The sequence below is a fragment of the Macaca nemestrina genome, chromosome 7 (assembly GCF_043159975.1).
Source record: "Macaca nemestrina isolate mMacNem1 chromosome 7, mMacNem.hap1, whole genome shotgun sequence".
In the NCBI taxonomy this organism is placed as follows: domain Eukaryota; kingdom Metazoa; phylum Chordata; class Mammalia; order Primates; family Cercopithecidae; genus Macaca; species Macaca nemestrina.
Window position 1 is genome coordinate 174,386,967 of NC_092131.1, and position 20,758 is coordinate 174,407,724.

General features: G+C 42.5%; 1 protein-coding gene across 3 annotated transcripts in view; it reads left to right on the plus strand.

Moving 5' to 3' along the window:
• The window catches only part of LOC105499091 (nuclear pore associated protein 1), a 564,120-nt gene that overhangs the window by 505,481 nt on the left and 37,881 nt on the right, over positions 1-20,758 (plus strand). For all 3 annotated transcript variants that reach the window (XM_071099379.1, XM_071099380.1, XM_071099381.1), the window contains one exon: positions 2,329-2,462. The gene's annotated coding sequence lies outside the window, so the exon portion shown is untranslated. The remainder of the gene's footprint in view (positions 1-2,328; positions 2,463-20,758) is intronic.

Sequence of the window (20,758 nt, forward strand, 5' to 3'; positions counted from 1 at the left end):
TCAGTCTTTGTAATTATTGTCCTTTGGATGAGTTACTTTGCTTTTATCTTCTTTGATGCCCCTGGGGGTTTGATTGTGGTATGTAGTGGGTTAGGTCAATTGGCTTTATTTCTGGAAGATTTTAGGCTGAGTTCAGTACTCCTGGGATGTGTGCTGTAACTCTGTGGGGTTGATATCCAACCCCCAGCTTTGTTCTCTGTCCTGTCAAAGTTAGGAACCTGCTGCACTGGAAGGGCCAAGGTATTTACTAACGACTGGGTGAGGTCTGCCCACATGCACATATGTGCGGGCAAAGTGGTAGCAAGGTGGCTGTGGGCAAGTGCATGCCAGCAAAGTGGCATGGGGGAGGCTGCAGTTGGGTTTGGGTGTAGGTGAACTGGGTGTATGTCAACAGGGACCACTCTACTGGAGCTCCCTGACAGTCTAGCACAGTCTGCCAGTGAAGCAGGTATGATGTTGGCCCCTGGGAGGCACCTTAGTTAGGCATGTGAGGCTGCACTACAAGCGAGTGCAGCCAAGCTGGGGCTCTAGAAGTTAGTAGATACGGGTCACTGAGATTGGAATTACCCCATCTCACAGGCAAGATCACCCTGCTGTGTTCTAGTCCAACAGTTCACCTAAGACTGAAGTCTCCTAGGGGAGCGTGGCGAGCCTTGGGTAATGGGCATCCCTGCTTGTGCTTCACTACAGACATTCCAGCAACAAACCCTCTGGGCTCTACACAGGCTGGAGTCCTGCCCTTATTACCTCTCTAAACAGCTCTCCCTGCAAGCTCAAGTGTCCTTCACGGTCATGGGGTGCTGCCAGGATTCCAGATGGCAGTGGTAAGAGTAGATCACTCCTTGCCTGTTCAACTCACCCCTTCCTTAGAAATCACTGGGGACCAGGAATGAGGCCCAGTGTACAGTCGCCTTGTACAGGATTCCCAACTATATTAAGTGGAATTGTTTTTGAGTTTCCTTTTTCAGTTTATTTGCAGTATAATAGAATGCAATTGTTTTTTATTGACCTTGTACACTACAACATTACTGAATTTTATGTTCTAATCTTATATTAGTGGATTCCTTAGGATTCTGTATATACTAGATCATTTTACTGGTACATAGAGACAGTTTGATTTCTTTTTTTTTTTTTTTATTTTTTGATAGGGAGTTTTGCTCTGTTGCCCAGGCTGGTGTGCAGTGGTGCAGTCTCGGCTCACTGCAACCTCCACCTCCTAGGCTCAAGTGATTCTCCTTCCTCGGCCTCCCAAATAGCTGGGGTTACAGGCGCCTGCTGCCATGCCTGGCTAATTTTTGTATATTTTTAGTAGAGATGGGATTTCACCATGCCAGTCTGGTCTGGAACTTCCAACCTCAGGTGATCCACCTTCCTCAGCCTCCCAAAGTGCTGGGATTATAGACGTGAGCCACTGCACCCAGACTGATTGATTTATTTTCATTCTGATAGTGTTATATTTATTTTTCTAGCATAATTTATTGACTATATCCTCAATTACAATTTATAATAGAATGGTGGTAGTGGATAACCTTTTTGAGTTTTTAATTTTGGAAAAATTACTGAGACTTTCTTGATACCGGTGTTATGTGAGCTTTTCATGGATGTCTGCTTCCAAGTAAAGAACATTTCCTTTCATGCATAATTTTTTCATCTTTTTACCATGAGTGGGTTTTGGATTTTTCAAATGCTTGTTACATATCCTTGGAGGTCATCATGAGGCTTTGTTTTTTCATTTATTAATAAAATGTATTACACTAATTGTTTTTATATATTTTATTTTATCAAACTTACAATCCTGACATAAGTACCCTTCATCAGAGTGTATAAATGTGTTTTAAGAACCTGAATTATTTGTTTATTTTTTTGAGGATTATTGCCTCAGTATTCATAAGACATATTGGTCTACAATTTTCCTTTCTTCTTTTTTTGAGATGGAGTCTCTCTCTGTTGCCCAGGGTGGATGGAGTGCAGTGAGACAATCTTGGCTCACTGAATACTCCACCTTCTGGTTTCAAGCAATTCTTCTGCTTCAGCCTCCTGAGTAGCTGGGATTACAGGAACCTGCCACCACACTCGGCTAATTTTTGTGCTTTCAGTAGAGATAGGGTTTCATTATATTGGCCAGGCTGGTCTCAAATTCTTGACCTCAGATGATCCACCCATGTCAGCCTCCCAAAGTACTGAGATTACAGATGTGAGCCACCATGCCCTTGTATTTTCCTTTCTTAAAATATCTCTATCTAGTTGTAGTATCAGAGTAATCTGCCTCATAGAATACATTAGGCAGTAATCTCTTCTTCTCTATTGTTTTTATTTTCTTTTATGAAGAATTAAGGATCATTATTAAGTTGTTAATGGGTCAAGAGAAAGTTACCACTGAAGTCTTCTCTACCTGGGCAACAATTGACTCCTAACAACCACTATAAGCTTGAAAGATGATCCCTCCCCAGCTGATTCTTCAGGTGAGTCCTCAGCAACATCTACATCTGGATTCCTGACCCAGAGAAACTGTGAGTAATGTGTGTGTGTCGGTTTTTTAGCCTCTGAGCTATGTGGTAATTGGCTATGGTGCAATAAATAATGCATCTGACAGTAAGTATAGTGTGTTATCCTGGAGTGAATCCAAAAACTTAAAAATGATATCAGTAGAAAACCTGGTAAAATATGAATAAAGTCTGTACTTTAGTTAGTAGTTTTATACCGTCATCAATTTTCATGTTTTCATATGTATTCTATCCATGGTTATATAAGATGTCAACATTAAAGGAAGTTGCAGGGTAGATGAAATCCTGCGTAATATTTTTATAACTTTCTGTAAATATAAATTTATTTCAAAATTAAAGAGTAAAGACATAATTCACATATTTGACATCACAACTTGGTCTAAACTTAATTGACTCTTCCTGGAACCTTAACCTCTGGGTGCAAATATAATAAACATTATAAATTATGAATTATATGAATTTATTTTTCATTTACTCTATTATTTAAGGAGTACCAAAGCCCATTTATTTTCTCAATTATCCAAAAGTAGTGTTGGCCAGAGTAACAAGTGGGCAGAGCAGAATATTTTATGAATACCATAATGCATCTACACTTGCCTTGACTATTTATAAAGTGATTTGTATGATTATCATCTATATGATCATAAAGACAAATGAGAAAGAAAAATTTATAGATATGCAGCTTTTCTGAATTTAAGAATAGGATCTAGCCAGGCATAGTAGCATGTGTCTGTAGTCCCAGCTGCTAGGAAGTGTGAGGCAGAAGGATCACTTGAGACCAGGTGTTTGAGGTCATAGTTCGCTATGGTTGCATCTGTGAATAGCCACGGCACTCCAGGTTGGGCAAAATGGCATCACCCTGTCTCAAATAAATAAATATTTGAGTTGGACTGTAATTTTTAGGTATATTTGTTCATATTTATATGATTAGGACTGGAATTCTCATGACATAGATTTTTCTGTTTTTAGAAAGCTGCCACTGCAAAACAAAATTTCATGTAACTCAGTGCCATGTCTGTCTTCCTCCTGAATGTATATCTTGAACTATAGACTAATTATCTCACCATATTTGTTTCATATCTGTCATTTCTTGTTTGCTTTTGAGGTTTCTCTCTGGATCATGGCTATAAACTATAGCCCTGCCCAACAGGACTCAAGGGTTTAGTACTGAATTTTCACAGTATACTTTTCTTGGGATGTTTATTTATGCTGGTGGATGGCCTAATGTCTAATTGTCTGACCTGTAACCAGGTTTCTCTCTCACAGAATACTCATTTTTATTGGAATACATCTTTATGGCTCCTTTCTGACCCATGTTCAGTTTATCCCTACCAAGGTAGACACTCTTTAAGAGTAATGAGTAGGACAAAAACATGAGGTCCAGGTATGTTGGTCAAGTGAGACACCTAAGAGACAACATAGCAAAAGGCGTGAAATATCCCTCAGTGTATGACTAACAGATCCTGGAGATAAGAGGGCAGCATTCTCTGCAGGGCCAGTGGGAAGGGGAGAACTCTCTGAAACAAACACTCCCAAGCAGCAGGGGTCAAGGGGAGCAAAGAGAGAGAATGCATGATGGACCAGCAGGCTGAAGCATTTGTTGGTGTATAATCTGTGTTTTTCAGAGATATAGAACCAATAGATGATAGTTATAGATAGATGATTGATAGATAGATAGATAGATAGATAGATAGATAGATAGATAGATGAGAGACAATTTATTAGGCATGGGCTCACGTGATTATAGAGACTGAGAATCCCAACGCAGGCCATCCATAAGCTTAGGACCCTGAGATGCTGGTAGTGTGGCCCAGTCCAACATCATATCTTCAGAACCATGGAAGCCCTGGGGTAATTCTCAGTTTAAGGCCAAAAGCCTACAAATCTGAGTAAGCTATGAGTTTCAAGGGCAGACATCTTTGATTTCTGTTGTCCAAGGGCAGGAAAAGAAATATCCTTCCTCCAGGAGAGACAGACAGGAAAAAGTTATGCCTTTTTGGTTGTATTTAGCCTTAAGGAGATTGGATGGTGCTTGTTTTTCTTGGGGGTGGATCTTTACCCCTCAGTCAAATGACACACACACCAAACTCCTCACTCACAGACTCAGAAGTAATGCTTTACCAGTCTTCTAAGTATTCATTAATACAGTCGTTGTGATACATAAAATTAACCATCCCAAGCCCATCATTTTTCAACTTGGCACCTGTGTATTGTTTGTCTGTGTTCCCACCCAAACTTGAATTGTAGTTCCCATAATTCCCACATGCTGCAGGAGGGCCCCAGTGGGAGGTAATTGAATAATGGGGACGATTACCCCCATGCTTCTGTTCTCATGATAGTAAGTGATTTCTCACAAGATCTGATGGTTTTATAAGGGGCTTTCTCCCCATTTTCTCGGCACTTGCCTTCCTGCCACCATGTGAAGAAGGACATATTTGCTTTCCCTTCCACCATGATTGTAAGTTACCTGAGGCCTCCCCAGCCATGCTGAACAGTAAGTCAATTAAACTGCTTTCTGTTATAAATTACCCAGTCTCAAGTAAGTCTTTATTAGCAGTATGAGAATGGACTGATACAGTAAATTAGTGCCAATAGTGGGGTACTGCTATAAAGATACCCCAAAATATGGAAGCGACTTTGGAACTGGGTAACAGGCAGAGGGTGAAACAGTTTGGAGGGCTTAGAAGAAGACAGGAAAATGTGGGAAAGTTTGGAACTTTCTGGAGACTTGTTGAATGCCTTTGACCAAAATGATGATAGTGGTACGAACAATGAAGTCCAGGCTGAGGGGGTCCCAGATGGAGATGAGGAACTTGTTGGGTACTGAAGTAAAGGTCACTCTTGCTATGCAAACAGACTGGTGGCATTTTGCTCCTGCCCTAGAGATCTGTGGAACTTTGAACTTGAGAGAGATGATTTAGGGTGTCTGGCAGAAGAAATTTATAAGCAGCAAAGCATTCAAGAGAAAGCACAACATAAAAGTTTGGGAAGTTTGCAGCCTGACAATGTGAAATAAAAGAAAACCTGATTTTCTGGGGAGAAATTCAAGCCAGCCGCAGAACTTTGCATCAGTAATGAGGAGCCTACTATTAATCACCAAGACAATTGGGAAGTGTCTCCAGGGCATGTTAGAGAACTTTATGGCAGCCCCACCTATCACAGGCTAGAGACCTAAAGGGAAAAATGTTTCATGGACTAGTCCCAGGCCCCCCTGCTCTGTGCAGCCTCAGGACATGGTGGCCTGCGTCCCATCTGCTTTGGCTCCAGCTGCTCCAGTTAAAAGAGGCCAAGGTACAGCTCAGGCCATTGGTTCAGAGGGTGCAAGCCCCAGGCCTTGGTGACTTACACAAGGTGTTGGGCCTGCAGGCACACAGAAGTCAAGAATTGAGGTTTGGGAACCTTTACCTAGATTTCAGAGGATGTATGGAAATGCCTGGGTGTCCAGGTAGACGTTTGCTGCAGGGACACAGCCCTCATGCAGAACCTCTGCTAAGGCACTGAGGAAGGGAAATGTGGGGTTGGAGCCCCTACGCAGAGTATCCACTGTGGCACTGCCTAGTGGAGCTGTGAGAAGAGGGCCAACATCTTCCAGACCCTAGAATGGTATATCCACCGACAGCTTGCACCATGTCCCTGGAAAAGCCACAGACACTCAATGCCAGCTGTGAAAGCAGCTGGGAGGGGGGTTGTACCCTGCAAAGCCACAGGGGCAGAGCTGCCCAATGCCATGGGAGCCCACCTCTTGCATCAGCATGACCTGAATGTGAGACATGGAGTCAAGGGAGACATTTTGGAACTTCAAAGTTTAATGACTGCCTTCTTGGATTTTAACTTGCATGGGGCCTGTAGCACCTTCATTTTGGCCAATTTCTCCCACTCTGAACAGGTGTATTTATCCAACGCCTGTACTCCCACTGTATCTAGGAAGTAACTAACTTGCTTTTGATTTTACAGGCTCATACGTAGAAGGGACGTGCCTTGTCTCAGATGAGACTTTGGACTTGGACTTTTGGGTTAATCCTGGAATGAGCTAAGACTTTTGGGTACTGTTCAAAAGGCATGATTGGTTTTGAAATATGAGGACATGAAATTTGGGAGGAGTCAAGGCTGGAAAGATAAGGTTTGGCTTTGTCCCCACCCAAATGTCATCTTGAATTATAGTTCCCATAATCCCCACATGTCATGGGAGAGACCTGGTGGGAGTTAATTGAATCATGATGGCACTTAACCCCATGCTGGTCTTCTTGAGATAGTGAGTGAGTTCCCATGAGATTTGATGGTTTTAAAAGGGGCTTTTCCGGCCGGGCGTGGTGGCTCAAGCCTGTAATCCCAGCACTTTGGGAGGCCGAGACGGGTGGATCACGAGGTGAGGAGATCCAGACCATCCTGGCTAACATGGTGAAACCCCATCTCTACTAAAAAAAATACAAAAAACTAGCCCGGTGAGTTGGCGGGCGCCTGTAGTCCCAGCTACTCGGGAGGCTGAGGCAGGAGAATGGCATATACCCGGGAGGCGGAGCTTGCAGTGAGCTGAGATCCGGCCACTGCACTCCAGCCCGGGTGACAGAGTGAGACTCCGTCTCAAAAAAAAAGGGGGGGCTTTTCCCCCTTTTGCTCAGCACTTCTTTTTCCTGCCACCATGTGAGGAAGGACGTGTTTACTTCCCCTTCTTCCATGATTGTAAGTTTCCTGAGGCCTCCCCAGCCATGCTGAACTGTGAGTCAATTAAACCTCTTTCCTTATAAGTTACCCAGTCTCAGGTATGTCTTTATTAGCAGCATGAGAACGGACTAATACAGCACCCATATTATTTCCTTAACCCCAAACTAATCTCCAAATGAGTGACTTAATGTGCTACCTCCTGAATATACTGGGGTGGAGATTGGACCCCACAATGTCTCAGGCAGCATCATCTTTATGGATTTTCTTGGTGCAGTTCATTCGGCTGTTTTTGCTGGTTGTACTTATAGGTTTCCCAGACAGGCATTACATAGTGTAGGTGACTTCACAATTCTGGGGTCCTGGTAGTGGTACTACTTCCTCTAGTCCATTAATCATTAACTTTGTGAGTAATGTCTGTGGTGACCTCATTTCCATGGCTTCACTAGGGATTTCCCTGATGGGAACTCTTTGTAGCAGCTCCAAGCCCACGTTGGCACTTGGCATTGCTGTATTAGGGGCTCTCTGCAGTGGATCTGCCCTGTGACAAGTCTCAGTCTCGGTTCTCAGGCTTGCAAAGAAATCCAAAGAAAATTGTGGAGGCTGCCAAGCCTTCAAAGCTCTTGCTTTCTGTAAGCCTACAGAATTAGCACCAGAGGGACATCTCCAAGGTTTAGGACTTGTACATCCAAGAGCTTGGGCACAAGTCCCACCTGGGACTACTTTATCAAAAGCACCTGGAATGCAGGGAGCAGCATCCTGACTTGGCATAGGGCACTGCCTTCATTTGTCCCCAGAAACCATCCTGTCCTCCAAAACCCCTGGGCCTGTGATGGGAGGGCAGCCTGAAAATGACTGAAATGCTGTGGAGCTTCCTTCCCATTGTCTTGACTATTGACACCTGGCTCCCTGGTAGCCATGCTAATCTCTGGCAAACTGTGGCTCTGCCACACACTTGGGTTTTTCTCCTGGAAATGCTCTTTTATTCTCTACCACATGGGCAGGCTGCAAAATTTTTAAATTGCTTTCTTGTCTATTTTTCTTTTATCAGTTCACATGAAGCATTTGGAAGTAAACACGTGATGGACTGAACACTTTGCTGCTTAGAGACTTCCTCTTCCGGATTCCCTAGTTCATCACTAAGTAGTTAGGCCTCTCACAAAGCCCTTGGTCATGGATACAGGTCAGCCGTTCTTTACCCATTCAAAACAGGGATGGCCTTTACTTCAGTTACTAATATCTTGTTTCTTAGTTCCATCTGACATTTTATCAGAATGGCCCTATGTCAGTGTTTCTATCAGCAGTGAGGACTAAACTCTGATTTTTTTTTTTATCTTGCCCAAATTCCTATCTAAAAGGTCTAGGGAGTCATGCCCTACAAACCGTAAATTCTCATCAGATGGGTTTCATTTGACCCTGTATATCGTGACTTACTTTCCAACCTGACTCTGGCATAACTTACAAAACAAGGAAGAAAATCAAAATATTTTACTCCAAAAACATGTTTCTTTGTTACATTTTGAAATGGTCCTGCAAGCTGTCCTTTGTGGAGGAAAATTCACGTCTGTAAGAATCTCTATTAACATACCTAGACTTTTTCCTGTCAGGCTCTTCCAATTCTGAATAGATTAGCTAAGAGTGTAGCACCTTTTTTTTTTTTTTTTTTTTTTTTTGAGACGGAGTCTCGCTCTGTCGCCCAGGCTGGAGTGCAGTGGCCGGATCTCAGCTCACTACAAGCTCCGCCTCCCGGGTTCACGCCATTCTCCTGCCTCAGCCTCCCGAGTAGCTGGGACTACAGGCGCCGCCACCTTGCCTGGCTAGTTTTTTTGTATGTTTTTAGTAGAGACGGGGTTTCACTGTGTTAGCCAGGATGGTCTCGATCTCCTGACCTCGTGATCCGCCCGTCTCGGCCTCCCAAAGTGCTGGGATTACAGAGTGTAGCACCTTTTAAAGTGTCTGAATAGGAAACATTTGTCATCTATTGTCTCTAAGGAAAATGGCTTTGAGAATTCAAAAGAACCTTGGTCTCCAAAGTCTTTTGTCTTAACCTGAACATTTCCTTTCTATTGATCCCAGGTCCTTAAAAAAAACTCAGCCAACTGTCAACCAGAAACTGTTTAAATTTATCTGTAGCCTGTAATCCCACCCTGCCACCCCCTACCCTGCTTCAAGCTGTCCCACCTTTCTGTAACAAACCAATGTATTCCTTAAATGTATTTGATTTCTGTCTCGTGCTTCCCTAAAATGTATAAAACCAAGTTGCACCCCAACCACCTTGGGCACATGTTCTCAGGACCTCCTGAGGGCTGTGTCATGGGCCATGGTCACTCATATTTTGCTCAGAATAAATCTCTTTAAATATTTTACAGAGCTTGACATTTTTTTGTCAACAGCAGTCTTGTCACAGTCACTTGACCAATTTATAAGGACTCCCAAACTTTTCCTAGTCTTCTTGTATCTAACCCTTACAGCAATGTAGGCTTTATCTAGCGTACTTCTCCAAAGTCTTCCAGCCTCTGCCCATTACCCATTTTCCGTATTAGTCTCTTTTCTGTTGCATACAATAGAATATAAAGAAATCTGGGTAATTTATAAAGACAAGAAATGTATTTTTTAGAGTTATGAAGGCTAATAAGTCCAAGTTTGAGGGGCCACATCTGGTGAGAGCCTCTTGCTGGTGGGGACTCCCCAAAGAGTCCTGAGGTCGTATCGTGCAGGTTTCACCTAGCTCGGGGCTGAGATAGGACCTATCTCTTTCCCTCTTATAAAGCCACCATTGCCCTGACCTGATAACTCATTAATCCATTAACATGTTAATCCATAAATAGATGTGTTACTGGTAAGTGTGGGGTCCTCATTTCCTGTTTTTTTACAGAAAAATAATTAAGGCTAGAGAGGTAAGAAGTAACAAGATTTGGCCGGGTGCAGTGGCTCATGCCTGTAATACCAATACTTTGGGAGGCCGAGGCAGGTGGATCAGGAGGTCAGGAGATCAAGACCATCCTGGCCAACATGGTGAAAGCCTATCTCTACTAAAAATACAAAAATCAGCTGGGCATGGTGGTGTGCACCTGTAGTCCCAGCTACTCAGGAGGCTGAGGCAGGAAAATCGCCTGAAAGCAGGAGGCGGAGGTTGCAGTGAGCCAAGATCCTGCCACTGCACTCCAGCCTGGGTGACAGAGCGAGACTCTGTATCAAAAAAAAAAAAAAAAGGGAAAAAGTAACAAGGTGTATTTGAAGCTGCAGTACACTCTGAAAGCGGAGTCAGGACAGGCTGCTGGCAAAAGGAGACAACAAATATTGGCACTGGGGAGCTGCTTTATGGGGGGTCTTACATGATTATTCATGAAGGGATATAAAGGGCTATTACTAGCAAGCTTGTTTTGGGTGGTCTCTGGGTGCACATGCGGTGTGGCCATACATGCTCGTGTATGCATCGCATGTCATATTAGCATCTTAAATCTCTAGTCAAGGGTGTATTTTTTACCATTATAATGAGCAAAAGGCCACTTTTAGGGTGAGCCAAGAGGGGAGTGCACATGCTTGCTACTGGGGAAAGTTCCTGCTGAAGTTATCTCCTATTAGGTCCAGGTAAGTCCCAGGTTAGGGCCAGATAAGCCTAACGACAAGTCCAGAAGGGGCTATTGTTTTCTTCTGATTGACAGTGGAACTGGTTGCTAGTGGAGTGAAGTTTCCGGGGCTTCCTTTGCCAGGACTGTGCTTCTCAGGGCTGCCTTTTTTGCTCATGTCTGTCTATCTGCCTATTCTAACAGACAATCCACTTAGGAAAGCAGAACGCTCATTATCCATCTAATCACCTCTTAAAGGCCCCACCACTTGATACTTCCACATCGGGGATTAACTTTTAAAATAAGTCTGGTGAAAGACAAATATTCCAGCCACAGCAGATGCCAGGAGATCTCCCGTATTCTGGACATATTCTTCCTTACCTTCATTGTGGAGTTTAGTTCAATTTTCCCCTAGTAGTTTGGATCAGTTGCCCCAACAAACACTACAAATCACTTCTTCACCTGTTATTTCAGGAACATGAGGAGCCCAGTGTGGCTGAATGGCAGTCTTCACATTCGGTTCAGTGAACTAATTGTTGTGTCTTTAGTGGCAGCATTCCTTTCTCTAGAATTAAGACCTCTAGGCCAGCACAGCATATTGTTCCAGGAGCAGAAAGCAAAGATTTCACTAGAGAGACATTAAGAGTAATATGAGTGGTTCCATTCTCATTTTTGTCCCTGGATTCCTAAATCTGTAATTCTGGTTTGGGGAGAAAGAGTATTATATAACGGTTGCTAATTCAGGGTGTATACGGGATTCTAGAGAACCTTGCCCCAAGTATTGTTACCTAGAAGGTGTTGCAACTGTGAGTCCCAAAGGTTATTCTACCATTTATCAAGCTAGTGCCTCCAGGATGATGGGGAACACAGTAAGACCAGTGAGCTTCATGACCATAAGCCCACTGCTACAATACTTTGGCTGTGATTGGAGTTCCTTGATCAGAGCCAATGTTTTGTGGAATACCATGATGATAAGTAAAGCATGCCATTAGTTCACAAATTACCGTTTTGGCAGAAATCTTATGTTCAAGGAAGTAAAATCCACATCTAGAGTAAATATCTATTCCAGGAAGGGCAAAACACTGCTCCTTTCTTGAAGAAAGATAACCAACGTAATCATGCAAAAACTGGTAGTTTGCTGATCACCCTGGGGAATAGTGTCATATCAGAGACTCAGTATTGGTCCCTGCAGCTGGCAGATGGGCCACCCAGAGGGAGCCACAGCCAGGTTTGCCTTGGTGAGTGAAAGTCCTGCTGGTGTGAGCTTGCATGATCTTCATCCCTGACACCATGGTCACTTTGTTCATTAGCCTATAGTGCAATGACAGGTGTGGCTGGATAAAGGATAACGAGTATCTCGGAATGCATTATCCCATCCACTTGATTATTGCAGACGTCCTCTGCTGAGATAACACATTGGTGAACATTCACATGGAAACAACTGTCTTCACTTTTTTTGCCTCTTTACCGGTGACAAATCCATTACACTTTTTTTGCGGATAGACCATGGTACAAACTTGTATAATAGGTCTCTTCAAGGAAGGATACAAGAAGGATGAACAGTATATAATGTTGGTAGTGTACCTGCATCCCTCTTTGAGGGGACCTGGCTGTTCTTTCTGACAGGGAGTTCTGGGACTGTAAACTGGCTCAAGTGTGAGAATTGAGTGTGGGGCTATGATTCTGTGCTTTTTTATGATTCCAGTTAGACTTGTTTACTTGAGCTGAATTTTTTCTGCTTCTTCCGACCAAGTAAGCCTTTAGAAAGCTTTCTATCTATTTACTTTTTGAGAACACCATGGCTAACTAGCAAACATTACAGATATATAGGAGTCAGAACAATCTGATTGTTGCTTTGCCTTTGCTGCTGATTTTACATAATAATGCCCACTAGCCTTTGAAGGTTGATTGCTGCCACTTGGCCCCAAGGCCCCTTGAGATCCAACATTTCCATTGCACTTAAATATTTTAAGTGATGGTCTGTGGTTTCCATTATAAGATCTGCCCTACAGGGAAGAGAGATCACAGAGTGGTTAAGACACACTGGGGCTTCCCACACTAATCTATTTCTCAAAGTGTCATTAAAAAGTATGTCTTCTGGACCTTCTCTGTGTGGGTCAGTGACAAATCCACTCTAGCATTTCACTCTCCCCAAGTTTCTAAGTTCCTTCCTCAAGTTTAAACAAAGAGAGATAGGGCATCTCCAACTTGTTCATGGTAAACCACTCTTAGAACTAGAATTCAGCAAACATTGCAGCAAACTACTAACATCATTCCTAAATCCCCAAGCTGTGACATTTGAAGCAGAATATTTGCTTCGTGGGCTCATATCAATAAACTTGTCCTCGTGCAACTTTATGTTCCCTCCACCATTTTCCTGACTGTTAGAAGCAGATTTTTCAGTGCTGCGAAATAAAACAGCACCAGCGTATGAATTTTCTCAGCAAGGCAAATTTACTCCTGCAGGAGGGTCCCCCTCATAGGTCCGGTCACTGTGAAAGCACACACGAACAAAGGAAAGCAGAGGTTTTTATTATCTCTAACACAGCTCGTCCCTGTTTACTGTGTCCTGCCTCCATTGGCTGGAGTTGGACCACACAATTTAAGCTAAACCCGGCTGGCTAACTTGAAAAGTGCAGGAATGTAGCTGTATACCAGTGGGAAGGTGGGAAGATCTGTTTTGGCAAGAGTGGCTGTTGCGATGGGAGGGGTAATTCACAGAGTGGGTAGCAGATGTAGAATGCGGGCTCTATAGATAAGGACTGGCAGGAAAGCTGTTTACCAGAGCAGGGGAACACAGAGAGTAAGGAAGTCTGGCCTTGAAAGGGAACGAAGGACAAGAAAATTTAAGCAAGCTAAACCTTTGAAGAAGAATTTCTTACTGTATTCAAAACTGACCCTAAATATCCATTTCCACAAATGTTCTCAGATTCTGCTCATATAAATTAGAAAGTTCAAGTAGTTTGTTTGAGTGTGGTGCACCTTCTCATGGGTCATGCTTCATATATTACCTTTATGGCCTGCTAGTACTTGAGTCTAGTTATAGGTCTGGAAGCAAAAAATGTGGCTGGAGTAGGGCCTGAAGAGAAGCAGCACTGTATTCCTTGGCAACTGCTTCAGGGAAGCTCATTACCTTTTCCTCATGCAATGCAGAGTTAATTTCTCCAGAGAGAGGTAGAAGGGCCTATACATACACTGTTGGGGGGAAGGCCACTGCCATGGGGATACGTGCGGGAGGCCACAAACAAGACTCATCAGAATTTCAGAGCGCAATGTCTCCAGCCTCATCAGTGTTTTCAGAGGTTTCCATTCCAATTTAAAAGGTCCCATTCTTTCCCAACTAATGCCCTCAATTTATAGTAGGTCCCTTGCTAGACCAAGAGTTCAACAATTTAGTCAATTGTGTGAGTTGGGCTTGTCTTTGAATTTTAGCAATTTGGGCCCTGTGGCTAAAAGTGAGATTATTCTTGTAACAGAGTGGCTTAGCTTCAAACTGCATTTTAAAACTTTTTTTTCTTTCCTCCTTTCTCTCCAGTCCCAAAATGTAGCTTTGAGACAAACTACAGATGTGTTTCACAGCCTCGGAATGGTTTTGTTCCTCCTTTCTTCCCAGTCTCATTATGTGGCTTTGAGAAAAACTTTACAAATATGCCTTCTTTCGTCTTGACATACAGTCTCGGAATATGCTGTGAGCCTCTGCTCCCTTTCCCTTTCTTGGCTTATGCTCCCAAGCATTATACACCTTTATTCACCTAGATGCTTGTTAAACACATATCATGCTCTCTTATTTGATATTTTTTTTAGGAGCTTCAGAGGCTGCATCCTGATACAGAGCAGACATCTCTGGAATTCCCTTTCTGACAAAAGATTACTTCAAGGCCAGAACCCACTCCTGGCTAAAGATTAACTGTAAGAGTGACTGCCATTGATTTGTAACCTGGTTGGGCCCACGATGGTGCTGGCCCCTTTGCTAGATGGAACAATAATTCAAGACAAGCCACTAGAGCAGGTCACATCACCTGACACCTCTTAGTTCCTTGTTTCTCATGCATTCCAAACCCTTCTCTCCAAAAATTCCATATTCCCTCCACAAATTGAAGAGTGGAACATTTTGGAAAGAATTCCACCCACTCTTCCCCTTGCTAGCACATATAATAAAGCTCACTCTCTTTCTGTGATACCTTACTCTTGTTATTTTGGCTTTTTTCTGTAAGTGGTGAGTAGCTGGACCCTTTTGCTGGTTACAGTTTCACTTAGAGCACACTTAGAACCTCTAAGCCTACTTACGTGGAGATGGATCTCAAAATTTATTTTTTCTTCATCACTTTGCCTAGCAACATTAGAAACAACCAACTAACATAATTGTATTCCTTGGTTTTCCAAGTCTGATGTGACCTCACGTAAGTGTGGCATTATCAAAGGTCCTAATTAACAGAGATGATGATAATGGAGGAACACTCGTGGACAAGATGAGTTAAAAAGTGATTCAGAAGAGTTTGACCTGACAGGCAGAAATTTTGGAATACTTTCGTTAATGTATTTTGCTTTTATATTCCATCACATATGATCATAGAAGTGTTTTAAGACAAATAGCCACATTTACAAAAGTTCAAAAGTTATTTTAAATAATTATGAAATAGTTATGCCGGCAGATGAAGCCGTCAGAGGGGGCCGTAGCCAGGTTGACCTTGGTGAAAGTCCCTGTTGGTGTGAGCATGCGTAATCTTCATCTCTGGCACTGTGATCACTTTATTCATTAGCAAATTGTGCAATTATAAGTGATAAATGATAAGACATTTGTGCTATAGTTTTTCACTGGTTTTATGCTTGTGACATAAAATAATGATGTATTTGTAAGTGATTCACATGATACTTCCTGCAAGTACTTGGAAAAAGCAGTCACTGTTAGCAAATGCTGATATAATGTGTACTATTGAACAATGATTAGACTACACATTTTATGTATTATTAGTTCACTCAATCCTCACATCATCTCAAGAGGCAGACAGACACTATTAACTCCCTCAAGTTCTAGTTCTGAATCTGAACCAAAGTTCTATAGGAAGAGGAACAATAGAAGAGATTCTGAAGAATGAGAAGTGAGGCAAGCAAACAGGAAAAAGGAAAGAGAAGAGAAAAAGTGTGTCAGTGGCACAGGCTAGGGTGTGAGAAGAGGGCAGTGGTATTAGCAGACTGCTGGGTTCAGTGACATGTAAGGACTGCAGAAGCAGGAAGGGCAGACCATGGAGGGACTAAGCCAGTGAGAGAGGGCAGCTCAGGCAGCGATGCAGCAGCAACTCAGAGAGGAATACATTCTCTATGGGGGAACTTTAAATGTCTAGATCTAGTTTTGTTTTTCTGAGATGGAGTCTTGCTCTGTCACCCACACTGGAGTGCAGTGGCCCGATCTCAGCTCACTGCAAGCTCTACCTCCTAGGTTTATGCCATTCTCCTGCCTCAACCTCCCAAGTAGCTGGGACTGGAGGCACCCGCCACCTCACCCAGTTAGTTTTTTTTTATTTTTTAGTAGAGATGGGGTTTCACTATGTTAGCCAGGATGGTCTCGATCTCCTGACCTTGTGATCTGCCTGTCCTGGCCTCCCAAAGCGCTGGGATTACAGGCGTGAGCCACCACACCCGGCCTAGATCTCGTTTCTTGAAATGTTATCTTAGCCCATATGGTCTGCCCATCAGAAAGACTGAACAATTGAGGATGGTCACTGCCCTCTGGGGATAGACATGAGCACTCTCAGGAGGCTTTGAGTGTGGGGAGGACAAGGGTGAAGACAGGCAGAGAGGACCCTAGGCAGGCTGACTGACAGTATCATGGACCTGGATGTTCCTGTTCACTTATCTTTCTCCAGTACTCCAATTCCCCACTTCACCCCAAGTGCAAGTTCCTGTCCTGTGTAGAACACCATTGACATAAATGACTCCATCTTAGAAAAATACTCCATCGGGCAGCTTTGCATTTCTCTTTGAAGAAAATCCCAGAGACAGCCTATTGCAGCTGCAGTGGTTCTACCCTAACTGCCCTCAGGCAGAGAAAGGAACAAATGGCCTCGGCACTGCACTGGCACCTCCAGCACACTGCAGCCACCATATGGAGAGGAGCCCAGTTTCTCTTCCATGTGAGTTCTCACCCCCTACTCTTCAACAGGCAAGGCCCTGGCTCAGGACCACAGAATAGCTGCCCCACCCATTGTTGAGCATACCCACTGGTAGTGGCTCTGTGTTTCCCTGGGGAAGGACTCCCAGTGGCAACTGACAGCCCCCCTGCCACTGCCACTGCCACAGCCACAGCGATAGCACTGCCCTTACTTTCCTCAGTCTGGGGAAGAAACAAAGAGCCTGAGGGCTTCACCTGAGCTTCCAGCACGCCACTGATAAAGAGTGAGAAATCATCTGAAGGTACAGGAGGTCAGGAGATCGAGACCATCCTGGCTAACATGGTGAAACCCCATCTCTACTCAAAAATACAGCAAATTAGCCGGGCGTGGTGGTGGGCACCTGTAGTCCCAGCTACTCAGGAGTCTGAGGCAGGAGAATGGCGTGAACCCGGTGGGGCGGAGCTTGCATGAGCCGAGATCATGCCACTACAGCCTGGGCGACAGAATGAGAATCTGTCTCAAATAAATAAATAAATAATAATAAAATAAAAATTAAATTAAAAAATGACTATATGCAGCACACACTTAAGAAGTGGGGGATCATGCTCTACTTCTTTTGAGCAGGGTGTCTACAAAAGTTATTTAGAACCCTCTCCATGAGCATGTGTCTAGTCTCCTTTGCTTATTAAATATTTATTCAATCATTTATTTATACTAGTATGAAAACCTGGATATTTATTTGTTACTCTACCTGTGCTAATGCATTTTTTAAATTCTCATTTTTCCAGTGATGGCCATTGGAATGTCTTTCGGTTAGATTCTCTCATTTTGAAATACCCTCACGATTAGGGTTTGATTTACTGTTGGTTAGTCGGATATTTGTATTGTGGCTGACATTTCTTTAGTTCTGGCACTACTAGATGCTCCAGGCTCGTTGTGTTTATTCCCTACCCAAGCCTAGTATTCCTTTTTTTCATGAAACCCTAGTTTCTTTTAGTGGAAAATGAAATCACAAACTAAGATCTGGACACCGGGTGTAGTCATTGCTCCTGACATTCCTCTCTTTCTTGCAGTTTTTATCAATTTCTGCCTCCTGTAGTTTACACTCTGTTATTAGGTGCATATCTATAAATTTTGTTATCTCTTGTTAGGTGTCTATTGATTTAAGGTCCTGTCAGCTGACAAAGCAAAGAAATATATCTGTTTATTCATAAATACACACATGTGCATAAATATTTCAACATGTATCTGTACATATCTATATGAAATTAAACATAAATTTATATTGCTTCCAGCACCACATGATCTAATTCATTACCCTATGAATCAATCTACCTATTCATTTACTTGTATGTAGCCTCAAACTCTAACAGTGACCAAGATGATTCTGTTAACTTAATTATACCATATTTTTGTTCCCAAAGAACCTTAGTCGTATTTTTGGTGAATGGTATTAGAAACAAAGTTTGGGGCAGTGGGTATACTCATTACTGCTAGGAATGAATTGATTCTATGATTTGTCATCTGAGAGAGCAAAGAAATGTATATGTGTATATAGTAACACACACACACATACATGTTTTTGTGTGTGTGTGTGTATATATATATATATATGTGATATTATTTCTAATACCATTCACCAAAAATACCACTAAGATTCCAAAAAGATGGTATGATTAAGTTAACAGAACCAACTTGGCCACTGTTAAGAGTTTTAGGCTACACACAAGTAAATGAAGAGATAGGTTGATTCATAGGGTACTGAATATATACATATATTTCTACATTTGTCCATATATATCTGGCTAGAATTAAGCATGAATTTCTAAAAATGTCTTCAGCACTACGTGAATATAATCTAGTAAACATTAATCTTTCTACCAATTCCCACTACTTGTTATGTAACCTCTCTCTCTAACAGTGAGACAGTTGGCCAATTTTATGTAATCAATGAGTCCCAAAACACATGCCATGTGGTTTCAAAACTGGTAATTTATACCCTCATGGGAAAGAATATTACCAACTAGAGTGCTTATGTACAAATCCTTTGACCTTTAGACTCAGGAAACCTTATATTTTAAATTTCTTGGGTTAGTCCCTTTTCCCCCCATGCTCTTTAAAAGCCATCTTTATAAATTTGTTACACAATTATATTATTTTTTTCTTCATTGTTCCACAGGATCCTCCAACTTATGAAATAATGCTTATTGTTTCTGTAAAGTTTCACTCTTTCTGATGTAAATGTTTTCAGGATATGAAAAATAGTATCATTACCACACCATTATAGCATCATAGAAAATAATTTTACTACACAAAAATAAAATCTGTATTTCACCTCTTTGACCTTCCCCCTTCAATACCCTACTAGCCACTATTTTATAAATTTCTCTATAATTTCACCTTTTCAATAATATCATATTAATGGAATTATACAGTATATACTCTTTTCTAACTGGCTTCTAATTCTTAAGAATATGCTTAAGATTCCAGAGGTGTGTATCTCTTGATGGTTTAGATTTGTATTTGACTAAGGACTAAAGGTGTTGAAAATATTTTTATGTTCTTATTACACATTTATATAGTTTCTTTGGAGAAATATTTATTTACTCAACTTTTAATTAGGATATTTCCCTTTTTATTTTTAAACTGTAAATGTTTTGTATCTTCCAACAATCGTCCCCTCTCACTCATATGATTTGCACACATTGCTCCCATTCTTTGGGTTGTCTGGATTATGTACTTTGAATCACAAAAGTTTTAATTCTGATAAAGTGAAATTTACCCATTTTTTCTTCTCTCACTTTTATATTTGTATTAGGCCATTCTTGCACTGCTATAAAGAAATAACTGAGACTGGGTAATTTATGGAAATAAAAAGGGTTTAATTGGCTCAGGGAACTGCAAGCTGTACAGTAAACATGGTGCTGACATCTGCTCATCTCCTGGGGAGGCCTCAGGAAGCTTCCAGTCACAGTGGAAGGTGCAGAGGGAGCAGGCTTGTCGCATGGTGAAAGTAGCAGCTAGAGAGCGAGCCAGGAGCCATACTATTTTCAGCAGCCAGATTGCTCAAGAAATCACTCACCATATTGAGGACAGCACCAAGAGGATGGTGCTAAAACTCTACCTTTTTTTTTTTCTTTTTTTTTTCTTTTTTTTTCTTTTTTTTTTTTTTTTGAGACCGAGTCCCCCTCTGTCACCCAGGCTGGAGTGCAGTGGCGCGATCTCAGCTCACTGCAGCCTCCGCCTCCTGGGTTCAAGCAATTCTTCTGCCTCAGCCTCCCGATTAGCTGGGACTACAGGCACCTGCCACCACACCGGCTAATTTTTGTATTTTTATTAGAGACAGGGTTTCACCATGATGGTCGGGGTGGTCTTGATCTCTTGACCTCATGATCCGCTGCCTCCCAAAGTGCTGGGATTACAGGCGTGAGGCACCGTGCCCGGCCCACTCATGTTTTATTTTTTAATTTGCTCCTTTCCCAATAGCTATAGACATTGGCTGGAGTCTATGATTCCTTCCACAATACTTTCATAATTGCGTACATGTTATTTCTTTGTACTCATCACCCATAGTGTAGACATGCTTTCTCTTCTTAATCTTTGTTGTTGTTGTTGTTGTTGAGGCAGAGTTTCGCTCTTGTTGCCCAGGTAGGAGTGCAGTGGTACAATCCCGGCTCACTGCAGCCTCCGCCTCCTGGGTTCAAGCGATTATCCTGCCTCAGCCTCCCGAGTAGCTGGGATTACAGGCATGCGCCATCACACCCAGCTAATTTTTTTATTTTTAGTTTCACCGTGTTAGCCAAGATGGTCTCGATCTCCTGACCTCGTGATCCACCGGCCTCGGCCTCCCAAAGTGCTGGGATTACAGGCATGAGCCACCTCGCTCAGCCTCTTCTTGCTCTTTTCCTTTTTTTTT